Below are 13,025 nucleotides of genomic sequence, written 5' to 3' on the forward strand. Positions count from 1 at the left end.
CACCACACAACTATTGTTTTTATGCGAGTATAATGGCGGTATTAGTCAGTTTGAAGGATAGGGAACGGATTAGGATAAAATATTAATGGACGTTTATCTTATTGAAGTGTCTTAATACTAAGCGTGGCTTTATGGGGATTATGGAATGTTTTTATTACTTAAATGCGATGAATTATTGGCGTTTCGCTCCATCGATTTGAAAATATTTTAAGTCATTTCATCGTTATGAACGAGGGCATCTAAACATAGTAATTTAATGTAATACTACACTGAGTGATCACTGAATTATGATCACCCCCATGAAACTGAAGGGACCCGTTGATCACGTGAGGTACGAGAGTGCGGAGCTAAGGTGCCATTGGTTCAGTAGGTATTAAAATTCCAAGCGTGATGAGTAAAAGGAAGGATTTATCGGACTTTGATGAAGGACAGATTGTGGGAGCTCGACGAGCTGGTGCTTTGATTTTCCAAACGGCTGAACTGGTGGGGCGTTCGAGGGCCGCCGTTGTTAAAGCGTACCAGGACTGGCGTCAAAATGGTCAAACAACGACCCGACGGCTAAACTGAAAAGGTCAGCGAAAGGTTGATGTTAGAGGTAAGCGCCGGGTCTGACTGTTGAAGAGTTGACTATCCAATACAACATGGGCCAAAACCAAACAATATCTGACATGACCATGCGTCGCACGTATGGGCTATACCAGCAGACGACCCCTACGGCATCCTCTCCTAACCAAGGTTCATCGGCGTAAAAGACTCGCCTGTTGCAAAGAGCATGGTATCAAAAGTGCAGGCCGGTGGAGGCGGTTGTATGGTGTGGGGCATGTTTCACTGGCAGGAACTTGGACCCCCTGGTGCATGTGGAACAACATATAACTGGTCTCTGCTATCGTCAACTGCTTGCTGACTGTGTACACCCCGCTATGTTATACCTTTTCCCGAATGCGATGTTGTCTTCCAAGATGACAATGCGCCGACCATCTGGAACGTTTTGTGCAGGAATGGTTTGCGGAAGACAGTTTTGGTTTCCAGCATATCGACTGGCCTCCAAATTTCCTCCGATATCAATCCCATAGAGCACTTGTGGGACACTATGGAAAGACATATCATGGGTCTGGATACACTAATCACCTCCATACATGCATTGCTGGCTGCATTACACACAGCTTGGTTGGCCACACCTCCCAAACGCCTCCGACATCTTGTTGAATCAATGCCACGTCGGATAGCTGCTGTACTGAGGACAAAAGGAGGACCTACGAAGTATTAGATAGGTGGTCATAATTCAGCGATCTCTCAGTGTATTTACCTTATTGGAGATGGGAAATCACATTTTGGCCGTTTCTTGAACATCTGAAAATTTCAGCTAGTTTTTTTTTTTTCCCAGCTACTGTTTAAGGGAGGGGGAGGCTGATAGCTGATAGTGCAGTGGCGAACAAAAAAAAAAAAAAAAAAACTCCATCACCTTAAAAAAAGGTAGCATTTGTAGTGAAACGTATGAGATATTGTTTGATTGCAGTCATTTTGTTTGTGGGGAAAGCAAAGGTATTGCGTCAAGTAACGCTTCTATTGCATCAGACAGCAATTGCATGACCCATCAGCCGTTTCTATAAACACGGCGTTGGAAGGGTATACACGCTCATTAGTATCCTGTTTCGCGGAGATGCAAGCATGGCTCCATATGTTCAGTTGACACCAAAAAGGAAAAAAGTGTACCTGTTGTTCTGTCCCAGGAAGGGCTTTTTACGCGTGCTATCGCTGATAAAATAGGCTGCCACCAGTTAACAGTATCCCGGGTGCTGAAATTAAAGCGTGAAACCGGTGATGTGAAGAGAAGACCTTGATCAGGCCGTAAGAAAGTGACCACGCCTTCCCAAGATCGATATTTGAAACGGCTATGCCTTCGTAATCGCCATGATAGTGCTCCTGATCTAAAACTGGACTTTGAGATGGTGTTGAAACAAGTGTACGAACTATCCAAAGACGGCTTTTGGAATGTAGTCTGCATGCCTATTGGCCCAAGAACAAGCCTTTGTTGACCCAACAAATGAGGAAGAAGAGACTTGCTTGTGCTAAAACGCATGTTTCATGGAGAAAAGAGAAATGGGACACCATCTTTTCTGACGAATCGAAATTCAACCTGCATGGCTCGGATGGGAATCGATATGTCAGAAGACAAGGCATACCATCCTGACTGCATAACACCGACTGTAAAGTTCTCCGTTGGTCAGATGATCTAGAGATGCATAACAAGCATAGGGGTGGGTAGGGCGAATTATTGTTACCTGTTATTGTTACTCTTCACTTCTGAAACTTGGACGAAGCACCCCAGTTGAACTAGTGAAAAGACGTAGGCAAATGGAGATATGAAAACCTGGATAGAAAAGTTCTGGAGAAGAAGAGTTGGATTTTCAGGACTTTGCTTTTAATTATGGACTCATGGAGACATAACTTATAAAATTTACACTACGCTCTAAAAATGTAAATGGACACATAAAATACTCATTCATTTGAGCTACCGGTGTAGTGGTCTGGCTCATACACAACGTTTCAGCTTACTCCATAAGTGTTCCATACGATTCAAATCGGAATCCCAGGAATCGGGCGCTGGCCATTCCAATTTTTGTGCATTCAAACCATTATTGAACAGCACAGGTAGCATGGCATGGCATGGCATTATCCTCTTGAAACAAACACGGGTCTGTACCGGAGAACTGTTGCATCGCAAGACCTGAACTGTTCTAAAAGTTATGGTAGGCGTAAGGCAACCCCACCTCATCCTTCCAACTTCATTGTCGGAACATGGTACTCCGTATCCATACCCATTTATCTGAACGGAATAGGACACGGTGTTAATTGTAATGCGGCTCCGGGGGTTTCCCGAACTCCGCTAGTCGAGACAGGACAGTGAAGCTTTCACTCAATAGAATCGATTTCCACTGTTCTACACACCAATTACGGCGTTTATTGCGCCATGCAAAGTGAGACCGCCGTTTGTAGTTTGCGATGTTTGGCTTATGCGCAATTGCTTTCCCTTGAAAACAGAAGCTATGGAATTCAGTATATAGTTTATTCGTACAGACCTTAACCCCTGTTTCCCCCCCCCTAAACTCCTGGTGTTTTAAACTCTGATGTTTTACAGAGATGTCAGACGAGATTGCGTCCTACCCTTCTGAGTACCCTCTTGTCACGTAGAGTAAGCTTCCCTGGTTTTCTTGTGCCTTGCTATGGTACCATCAAGCTTCCATTACGGCTTTGGATGCTGTCAGCAATTGCACACATCGATAAGTTAGCAATGTAACATCTGAACCACCCTTCTCTGTCAGCTCGGATCCGTGTGCGAGAACAATAAACCTGTGTGGTTCATACGCCTTCTTTATATGCCGGTTTGAGCCACTTATAACTCATATTCTGGAAGATCAGATGGGCTATAAAACAGTGGTGTCCGAATAATTTATAATTTTAATAGAAAAAAATTATAAATTTTTTAATTTACACCTGGTGTGGGGAGGACGGCGATTCTTCCAACTGTGCTACTCCCGAGTGCACTTGCCAAAGTAAATTTATCCTATTTCCTTTCACGAATACCCTGGATTATAGAATTGAACTAAGTGGGGATACGAATTAATCACCACAAATATGAACTCTAAAAATCAGCATCTCGTTATTAACTTAAAAATGTCAAGTTTTATTAAGACATATAATTTTTTAAGTTATACAGGTTTTATTCCCGGAAATTCAATTTTTAAAAATCGGCAGTCGGACCATGGAATGCATCTTCAATTTACTGAATATTAACATCACCTGTTTAGTTTCCTCGACATAAAATATACTGGAATTGCAGCTTAACCCTCTCGTTATTCAAATATCTATCTGGAAAATAAACAGTCAAATCAGCTTGAGAATGAATATACTTTGAGTTTCGCTGCATTGCTTGGCAAAACAATTCATTCAAAAAATTCAAAACAATTTTCCCTCCACCATCCTTAAGTTCTTTTTGCCTTTATTTAAATATTTCCACTGCCTACGAACAAACTATTTTATATGACGATGTTTATGAGATGCGCCAGTTTTATTTTTATTTTATTAACTTTCTTTTTTTCTCTTTCCTTCTGCCGGTTTCTCTAGAAATTGCAAATTCGTATTTGTTAAATTTTTGCACGAGGATAGTTGTAATGGCTGACATCATTGTTTTTTTTTTTTTTTTTAAAAACTTAATAACAAACTACACTCGTTGTAGCTTCTAGCGAACTCTACAAAAGCATTTTCAGATGGTGACAATAAACCATTATCTCCATGGTAACGCCACTTATATGTTATTAACTTATGAAAAAAAGCTTAATATTTATTTAATTGAGGGGATTGGCAACAGTTTTGATCTCTATTTCCGCAAAAGGCATTGAAAAACTCGGGAGTTTCACAACACATACCTGAAATGGCAACCCAACAACTAGTTTTATATCAAGGGGCAAGAAATGTTTTCTTTTTTTTTTTTTTAGTTGATTCAGAATTAAGTTCTGGCATAGCTGCCATTCAAACGGCGTTTCATTCATTTTTTTTGACACGCTGATTAGGGTTGTGGCAAAATATATCTTTCCTGGTGTCTACGCAGCGTAACTTGTGTAGTAAGATAGTCCTGTGAACTGTCTTGTAGGAAATTACATTAGCATATCCACATAAAAAGTGGCTGAGGACCTAGAAAATGCAACTGCCGCTGGCTTATGTTCGTCTTGATTTGTTACCAAAATAAACACGAGAGATCTGTTTTGTACCCATCAATACAAAGTTCCTTCCCAGACTGCTTACAATTGGTGTGTTGCGTGGCTGTAATGTTTTCTTAAATCACTTTTCTGGTCTGGAGAGTATCGTAGCTTGTTGATACTTGGAAAATAATCGTTATTTGGAGTGCACATTCCAACGAAGTTTTCCATCATTCTTACTCTTCCTCCTATCTCGACATTTTATTAAGCTTTACGGGCGGATAACGGAGGCCAGTCTCATCATTTGAATGTGGTCAAGTACTGTCCTGACAGTTGCCTCCATCTGTAGCTTCTCACAGCGATATTCAGCGTTGTTTCGTATAGTTTCTTAGAAGATTGATAATACAACTGAATTAAGGAATATTATTTTATGTTCGGTTCGGTACAGTGCTTATATAGGTAATCAATTTTGTTCATGAAAATATCGTACATATTAATGATTTATTGAATTTTAGATCTTTTGTTGGGTTTTGTGTCTTTGAACAACTTTTGCAGTTTCATCAATTTACGAATTACGTGGTCCGTAATTGACACGTGTACAAGAAAAACTATGTCACATCTCTAGAAATAGCCTGGAGGATTTTCTCAAACACAGGGCGATTTTTTACACATAATACCATTTAATTCATCTGAAGAACATAAAATAATATTTTTTTTTAAAAACAGAAAATAAATTGAAGTAAATTTAGTAGTACTGGGAAGTTCATACCAAATGGTTCGTGGATTCTTCTGAACACTTCGTCTTTGAGATAACCCCAGAGATAAAAATCACACGGCTTTCTGAACCCTACTTCTCAGCAATCATGGTGCCGTTTGTGACCAACAAGTGCAATTGGATCACATATACTGACGATGTCAAGCTCCTTACTAGGATATCGCCATCCAACTCGGCAGCTGAAACCACTCAGAAAATCAATAGCAAACTGTAGGACATGGCTGACTACCTCAATACTATCAACCTCCAGATCAACCCCCTGAAATCAAATAATAATTTATTCACTAAAGGGCAGCCCAATAACGGTGGAGCCTGTGCTTAACGGCTCCTCAGTTCCAAGTGTTCAAATGCACAAAGATCTGGGGGTCGTTTTCGACTCCAAACTGTCTTTCAACGATCACGTAAACCTCATACAGTCGAAGCTGAATTCACTACGCTGGGTCGCCAAACAACAGCTGCTCCACACCGCCGACCCACACCGTAAAAGATATATCGTATCAATCCTTTACCCGACAATACTGTATGCTTCGGAGATATGGGCCTCGGCTGCCGAATCCAACATTAAAAGGATATTCTCTGCCGAATTCTGGCTTCTAAAATGGGCTAACACCAAACTCCAACTTCCCCCAGCTCTCAGATCAACGCAGTTAGCAGATGCTCTTCAACTACGCAGGCTCCGATCCTACATCGGAGAAAGAAGGCTGTTGTTCACCATCAAGATGGCCACCGGTAAAATTACAGAGCCGAATTTCTGGGATCACTGCACTTGGCGCATTCTTCCCCCTTATCTCCGTTCTCCAGCACAGCTGCTAGCAAACCATAACCGGCTCGTACTAACCGGCAGATTCCTGCCAAAGCAAATGCTGCCCTCACTGCAAGCCATCGACGGGGACCTCCAAGAAGTGGTCAACAATAAAAAATACAGGAAGGGAATCCTCGTCGAACTGAAAATGTAAAACTGTGCTTTGCTGCTTTCCAATATTCTGATTTAACACATATGTTTTTCTCATGTGTATCTCTTTTGTAAATATGTTTTGTAAACCCCTGGCACCACCATGCCGTGACGGGACTAATTGTATATATATAATGCTGCAATTAAAGATTCTATTCTATTCTATTCTACCTGGTAGTGACATCGACGACAACTGGATTCAATAGGACAGCACTATCATTTACCATACACCTCAAGATAGCGGTTAGAAGACATCTTGTTGTTGAAAACTCCTGAAGCATGGGACCACGCACCATCCTTGTGTCATCCGCGCTAATACCTCAGCCATATAAAAAAGGGGCATAAAATTGTTCCTAACTGACACTGAGGTAAGCGTCACTTGTGATGTTTGTGGTTGGAAACATTGGCCCAGAAGTGCCACACAGCGACCCTCTCTGGTCATGTAAAGGATTGTCAAAAATAATGTGTCAAAAATAATAATCTCCAGAGCCCAAAATCTTTCATTTTGTTTTTCACATAACCGTCTAAATTGAAAGTGCCTGACATTCTAACTAAACTCCGGTTAGAAGGTTAGGTTCTTGCTCTAAGAGTGCATTGAATTCCTTAGCAAACTGAATGCTCCTTTTTTTGGTATTTGGCGTTAGTGGCTGAGCTGAATTTTGTAAGGATACGCAGAGGTCGATAAATCTTCTTTACTGTTATGTAAGCCATCCTCATCTGTTGCGAAAGTTAACGCAGACTCTTACATGGACTTTGTGGCAACATTTCCTGAACTTCATCAAACCTCTATGCTTTCTTAATTACGATAGGCCTGAATGACCTTTCATTTCGTCTAAAACACTGCCTGTTATCTCAAATTGATCCACTAATCTCAAATGTTTGCTTTGTTAGTCCATCAAGGACGTCGAAGCGTTGTTGGCATCTTATTTGAGCAGAAACAATTTAATTCCGCTACTGCAGCATTCCTTGACACTAAACGCTTTTTAGCTCAATGATTTACGCCGCCATTTTCTTCATGCCAGCTGAAGAGTATTTAGTATTGCCAACCAAATTTCCAAATCTTTCTTTTCGGAGTAATGATGTGGTTGGTAAGAAAAATCTGATGCTTGTGAAACTCAAAGAATAGAAATAGTATGATGAATAAAAAATTACCCTGTATCTTTACTGATAAGAAACCCTTAAAAACCATTAAGAGTTGTCTTCACTCCACACAAAACCGTCATGATAAAGAAAAATTGTGAAATAAATTCAGTTATTTTATAACAGATTTTGGCTCGAGAATCTTATTAACAAACTTTTTCAGTTAGTTCCCAAAGATCCAGTTCAAGACAGGGATGAGCCTAGAATAGAATGGCAGGGCATTCTATGATAAAAACGGGTTAAAAAGTGAATGCGAACAAAACAAATGCTTCTTAAATAAATTATAAATCTTCTGTAGTTTGATTCATGGCTTGCCTGGCTAGTTTGTGAACTGTCCACTTGGAGTGATTGACCGCTACATTTCATGAACTAATAGAAAAAAAGAACACTTTCACTAATTGGCATTCGACTGTTCGACTGCCCAGTCTTAGGATAGCTGTCAATAATTAATTACGCCGTCCGAATTGGGTGGTCTCGTTGGGTATTTTGTTTTACTGCTTAAGACAAACGGAGGTTAGGTAAATGATCAAGACAACATTTCTTTTGGGACAGCTATTCGTATTCTGTGTGCAGAGCAGCCGTCAGGAATGAGGCACTGCAGTTGTGGGGAGTCACAGAAGGAGAATCTGTCTTCTGTCACTGGAGAAAGATGAAAAGTCCTTATCGATCCGAAGTGAAAGTAGACAAAGTTCGGAGAGTTGCTCCCAACTATTCGTCTCGTTATTTGACCGGAGGCTTAAGCCCCCAGTTTAAAATTTATTTGTCTACACGCAGAGTTCAGTAGACGTAGACCTTAGCTTTGAGGCGTGGAGCGTGGTAGTAACAAACTACAAGTTAGTTAATGTGCACAGTGCGTTAGAAAATAGTAATAATTCATTTTTTGAAACAACAGAAAACACACACAAAAAAGAACAGAATATTTCGTTTCTGCCCATTCGCAGCATTGCTCATTCATTCCTCCAACCAACGAATGGCAAAAAACATAATATCCAGTGTTTAATATAAAAATATAAGCATAATATCCATCAGAGTATGGATAACATATGTGATATGTATGAAAAAAAAAACGGAAAAAAGAATAACCGCCGGATTTCTATGGTCCAATTTTAATGAAATCTGGAAAAGCTCGACAAATCGAACTAAAATAGCCAAACATAAACGTTATGAAGACGTTTATGGTGAAGACAATAGATGCTTTACTCATGTATATTAACGTACCTAAATAACAAGACAATAAGGTAGAACAAGCTAAAAATGACAAAGAAATTTCTTAAAAATGTTAGGGGTGATTGCGTTGTGATTCTTGCTCACTATCTATAAAAGCTGTTAAATACTCGTAGCTGGTGCGAAGGACAGGTAATAAGAAACAGGAATTATGGTTAGATTTGAGAGAAAATTAGAATGAACTCGCCCTCGTGTTTGGATTGGTTCTCTCTCTTTTATAAATTGTAAAATGTAAATCTGGTTAAAAGCAGAAAGCTGATGACTGAAAAAAGGAGCAACTGGAAAAATGGTTAGGAAGATTTCTTTAAAAATTGCAGAAGCAATGTCAGGATCAGAGTGGTAACACGTTTGACAAATGACTGAGTATTCTTGTTGGTCACGACCAAGGGACTGAAATAATCGTCGTTCGAAAGATCAGAACGAGACAAGAAACCAGATTGAGCAGGGTGGAACATTAAAAAAAAATGTTAATGAAAAGAATAATCGTTATGTGAAGAGATGGGCTGAATAATAAGCACTGGAATTCTAGACTTAACTACAGAATCTTCTTAAAATAGTAAGCTCTCGAGCGGCTTGATTTGTTTTCGATTTCACACTGTATGAAATGAAGAGAGTTAGTGTTTTGAAGAGGGGTAATACAATTGATTCTCTTCATCTGACATCTCCGAGTTGTTGTAGGATTTTTAGGAGAATCAGCTACTTATGCCATATCGTGCTGTATATATACACTATGCTGCCACTTTATTAGGTACACCCCTGCTGTGCACACAAATGGTTTATCCCACAACGTTGCAAGTCACATGACTACAACTGTTGATATAAATGCAGCAGAACAATCTTTCTAGTATCATTTAAGCTACAAACCATAGCAATAATGGGGAAAAGGAGTGATCTAATGGACTTCGAACGTGGCATGGTAGTAGGTGCAAGACGTGCTGGACAAAGCATCTCTGAAACGGCAGTTCTTCTGAACTTTTCACGCACCACAGTTTCAAGGTTGTATCCAGAATGGTGCAACGAACAGAAACATCCTCTCAACGGCACTCCTGTGGAAGAAAATCGCTTGTTAATGAGAGCGGTCAGAGGAGGATGGCTAGAATCACGTCACATCACGTCAGAATAGTACATTGGTGCGCAGAACAAAATATCGCAACGGACCACTAGTCGCATTTTGGGAATTGAAGAGGACCCTACCTGTGTTTGCGGCGGTCTGGAGAGCTGGCAACATCTAATGTATGATTGCCAGCTTTATGACGATTTCCGCAACATCTTAATAACAAAGATTCTATATTGTCCTAGAGGACGGGAACACAACATACTGGATACAAAACAAGAGTATCTGGCTTTTTACTGCTACGCCCAAGAGCTCTTCGCAAGAAGACTTGTGCTCGCTGCAATGGAGCACAACTGAACCCTAAACATGACAACCAGGAATAACAACTCAACCTACCTAATAAAGGGCAAGAACTGACTTGACTAAACTGGACGGGACCTGGTCCCATGAGTGATATCCGAAATGGGAACACCAATGCCACTGAAGACCAACTGCAGCTTGCTGCTCCCCATCTTGGCTCTCAAACTATGCTCCCTTGCATGGTCCTATCTTTTCCTCTCTTCCCCGGCAGGGGGAGGGGACGGTATCTTCCGTTCCCTCACCTCCTTGCCACTCCCCTCTTCGCCTGGTAGAGCACAGGCCTGCCCCACTGATTATCTGGGGTCGCCTTCTCTATCGTCCCCATATTTCTGTCTTTTCCCCCCAGCCTTCTCTCACCCCCACTCTTCCTAATACGCAAGTGTATACTCCACAACTTAAAATTTAATATTGACTAAATTTAATTGCGTTTCACACTAAACTCATTTGGCCTTTCTACACAATTTTCTTAACCCCCACTGAGCAAAAATTTTATTTTATTATATATATATATATATATATCTATATTTTTTTTTTTTTTTTTAGGTCCTAGCCACTGAAATCTCAGGAAATTAGGTGGCAGGACCTGCCAGAGTAAATATTTCAATACTAGTGAACCTGGTCTGCCTCCACGAGGCATAGTGTGGAGAACGTTGGGCCCCACCAGGAGTCTAGCGGCTAAATGGCCAGAAGAACAAAGATACACAACAACACTTCACTCATAGAATATCCATACTCTTTTAAATATCTGGCCTTTACAGTGAACTGTTACACCCACAATGAAAGCAACGCGGAGATGGGGAAAACCCCTGGTGCCGTTAGACACGAACACACTATAGTCGCACTTTGTCGCGAATGGGCTACAACAGCCGACGGCCACATCGCGTACCTTTGTTATCAATGAAGAACAAGAGAGCACGCCTCCTGTAGGCACAGCAACACCAGCCCTGGACTATCGAGGATTGCAAAACAGTTGCTTGGTCTGCCTTGTCGAAGTTCCTGGTGCATCATGTTGATGGAAGGCTCAGAATTTGGCGAAAACTACATGAATTCATGGACTCCTCATGTCTGACGACTACTGTGCAAAGAGGTGGGGGCAGCGTTATGGTGCGGGGAATGTTTTCTTGGTACATGTTGAGTCCACTGATACCCATAGATTCACGTCTGAATGCCACATCGTACCTAAACATCGTTGCTGACCAAGTGCATCCGTTCATGTTGACAGTTTATCCTCAGTCAGATGCTTTCTTCCAGCAGGATAATGCGCCCGTGCACAAAGCCCGAATCACTATGGAATGGTTCCAGGAACATGACAATGACTTTTCTTTGCTGCAGTGGCCCACTCAGTCCGCGGATCTCAATCCTATTGAACATCTTTGGGATGAGCTGGAGAGGGATTCGCTGCAGGCCTACACCTCCGTCGAATCTCAAGGAACTGCGCGACACACTCAAGTCGGCATGGTACTGAATTCCTGCACAACCTTTTCAACATTGTTTTCAATGAATTCGTTTTCATGGACCGAAAACGTTTTCAGTCCATGCTAAACGAATTCAGGCTGTTTTGAAGGCTAAAGGAGGCTCAACACGCTACTAGGTAGGTATACCTAATAAAGTGGCAGCAGTGTATAGAATGTATATATTATGTCTGTAAATTGTGTGTGTGTTCTGTGGTCGATTTGCTGTTTTCTGGACGAAAAGCACGAGTTTACGGGTTAAAAAAAACCATGCTTCCCTCTCCTGAGACCGAATAACTCAGCCACGTTGTGTTGTTGTTGTCATTACAGGATTTCTGGCGCAAGGGCTACATAGGCCATATTGCGCCTATCAAAGTAAGTAAGTATACATGTGATCCACGTTGTGAAAAAAATCCATAGAAATTCTTTTCGTTATTCCCAGGATTTGAACTCAGGTGTTTCCAACTCGGTGTGAGGAGGACGGTGATTATATTAACTGTGCTACCCATGAGGACGAAATCTTAGACAACCGAAAATAAATTAGCCGGCCATAGCTTTGGCAGCTACTTTCTTTTTGTTCACGAAAAATATGCAACGAATTAAAATAAAACAAAATAATAAACTCGTTTCTCCAAACAGGCCTCTGCGGTTGGGTATATCCATACTGTTTTTTTGAGTCTTTTTCACCAACCTTGCGTAGAAATAAAACACCAGGGAAACTAAACTTTTGATAACTGATTTATAATAAGTCAAAATACCCGCATCTACAACAAATTTAACTTTATAAAAACTCTACATATAAATTATTAAAATCTGCTACATTACAATCAATAAAATGCATAAAATATACTGATTAAAACGATAAAAACCGTAGTTTTCAAAGGCTCAGCCTTCTTCTTCAGCGGTAAACCTTGCTATGCAGTACAACTTTAAATACCAGCAGGCTAACGGTACTCCTCACGTGTTTCCATTCTCGTGTGCTTCGTTCTCTCGCGTTGTGGAACTGGAAGTGGCTCGAGTGGAAGCCACACGGAATCGTTCATCCCTTTTGAGGATAGTGGTCTCAAAGATGGGATGAATCCGCGTGCCTCTATCCCTATTTATGTTAGTGGTAGAACAAATCCGCAAACTCTCGAGCCACTTACGGTCCCAGAACTTATGCGCCCGATCGGTGATGATAGCATCGTCCGGGGAGATCTGGTGTTGCTTCTCCCAAAAATGCTCGGCCACGGCGGACTTGCCATATTCCGCATTTCTTATTGCCTTAGTGTGTTCCCCCAAACGATCTTTAAGACGGCGTTTTGTTTCCCCTACATAACACTCCCCACAATCCGGGCATCTAATGCTATATACGACCCCACTAGTGTTCTCT

Source organism: Mastigoproctus giganteus, chromosome 12 (assembly GCF_048544385.1).
Source record: "Mastigoproctus giganteus isolate SK-2022 chromosome 12, ASM4854438v1, whole genome shotgun sequence".
NCBI classification, from domain to species: Eukaryota; Metazoa; Arthropoda; class Arachnida; order Uropygi; family Thelyphonidae; genus Mastigoproctus; species Mastigoproctus giganteus.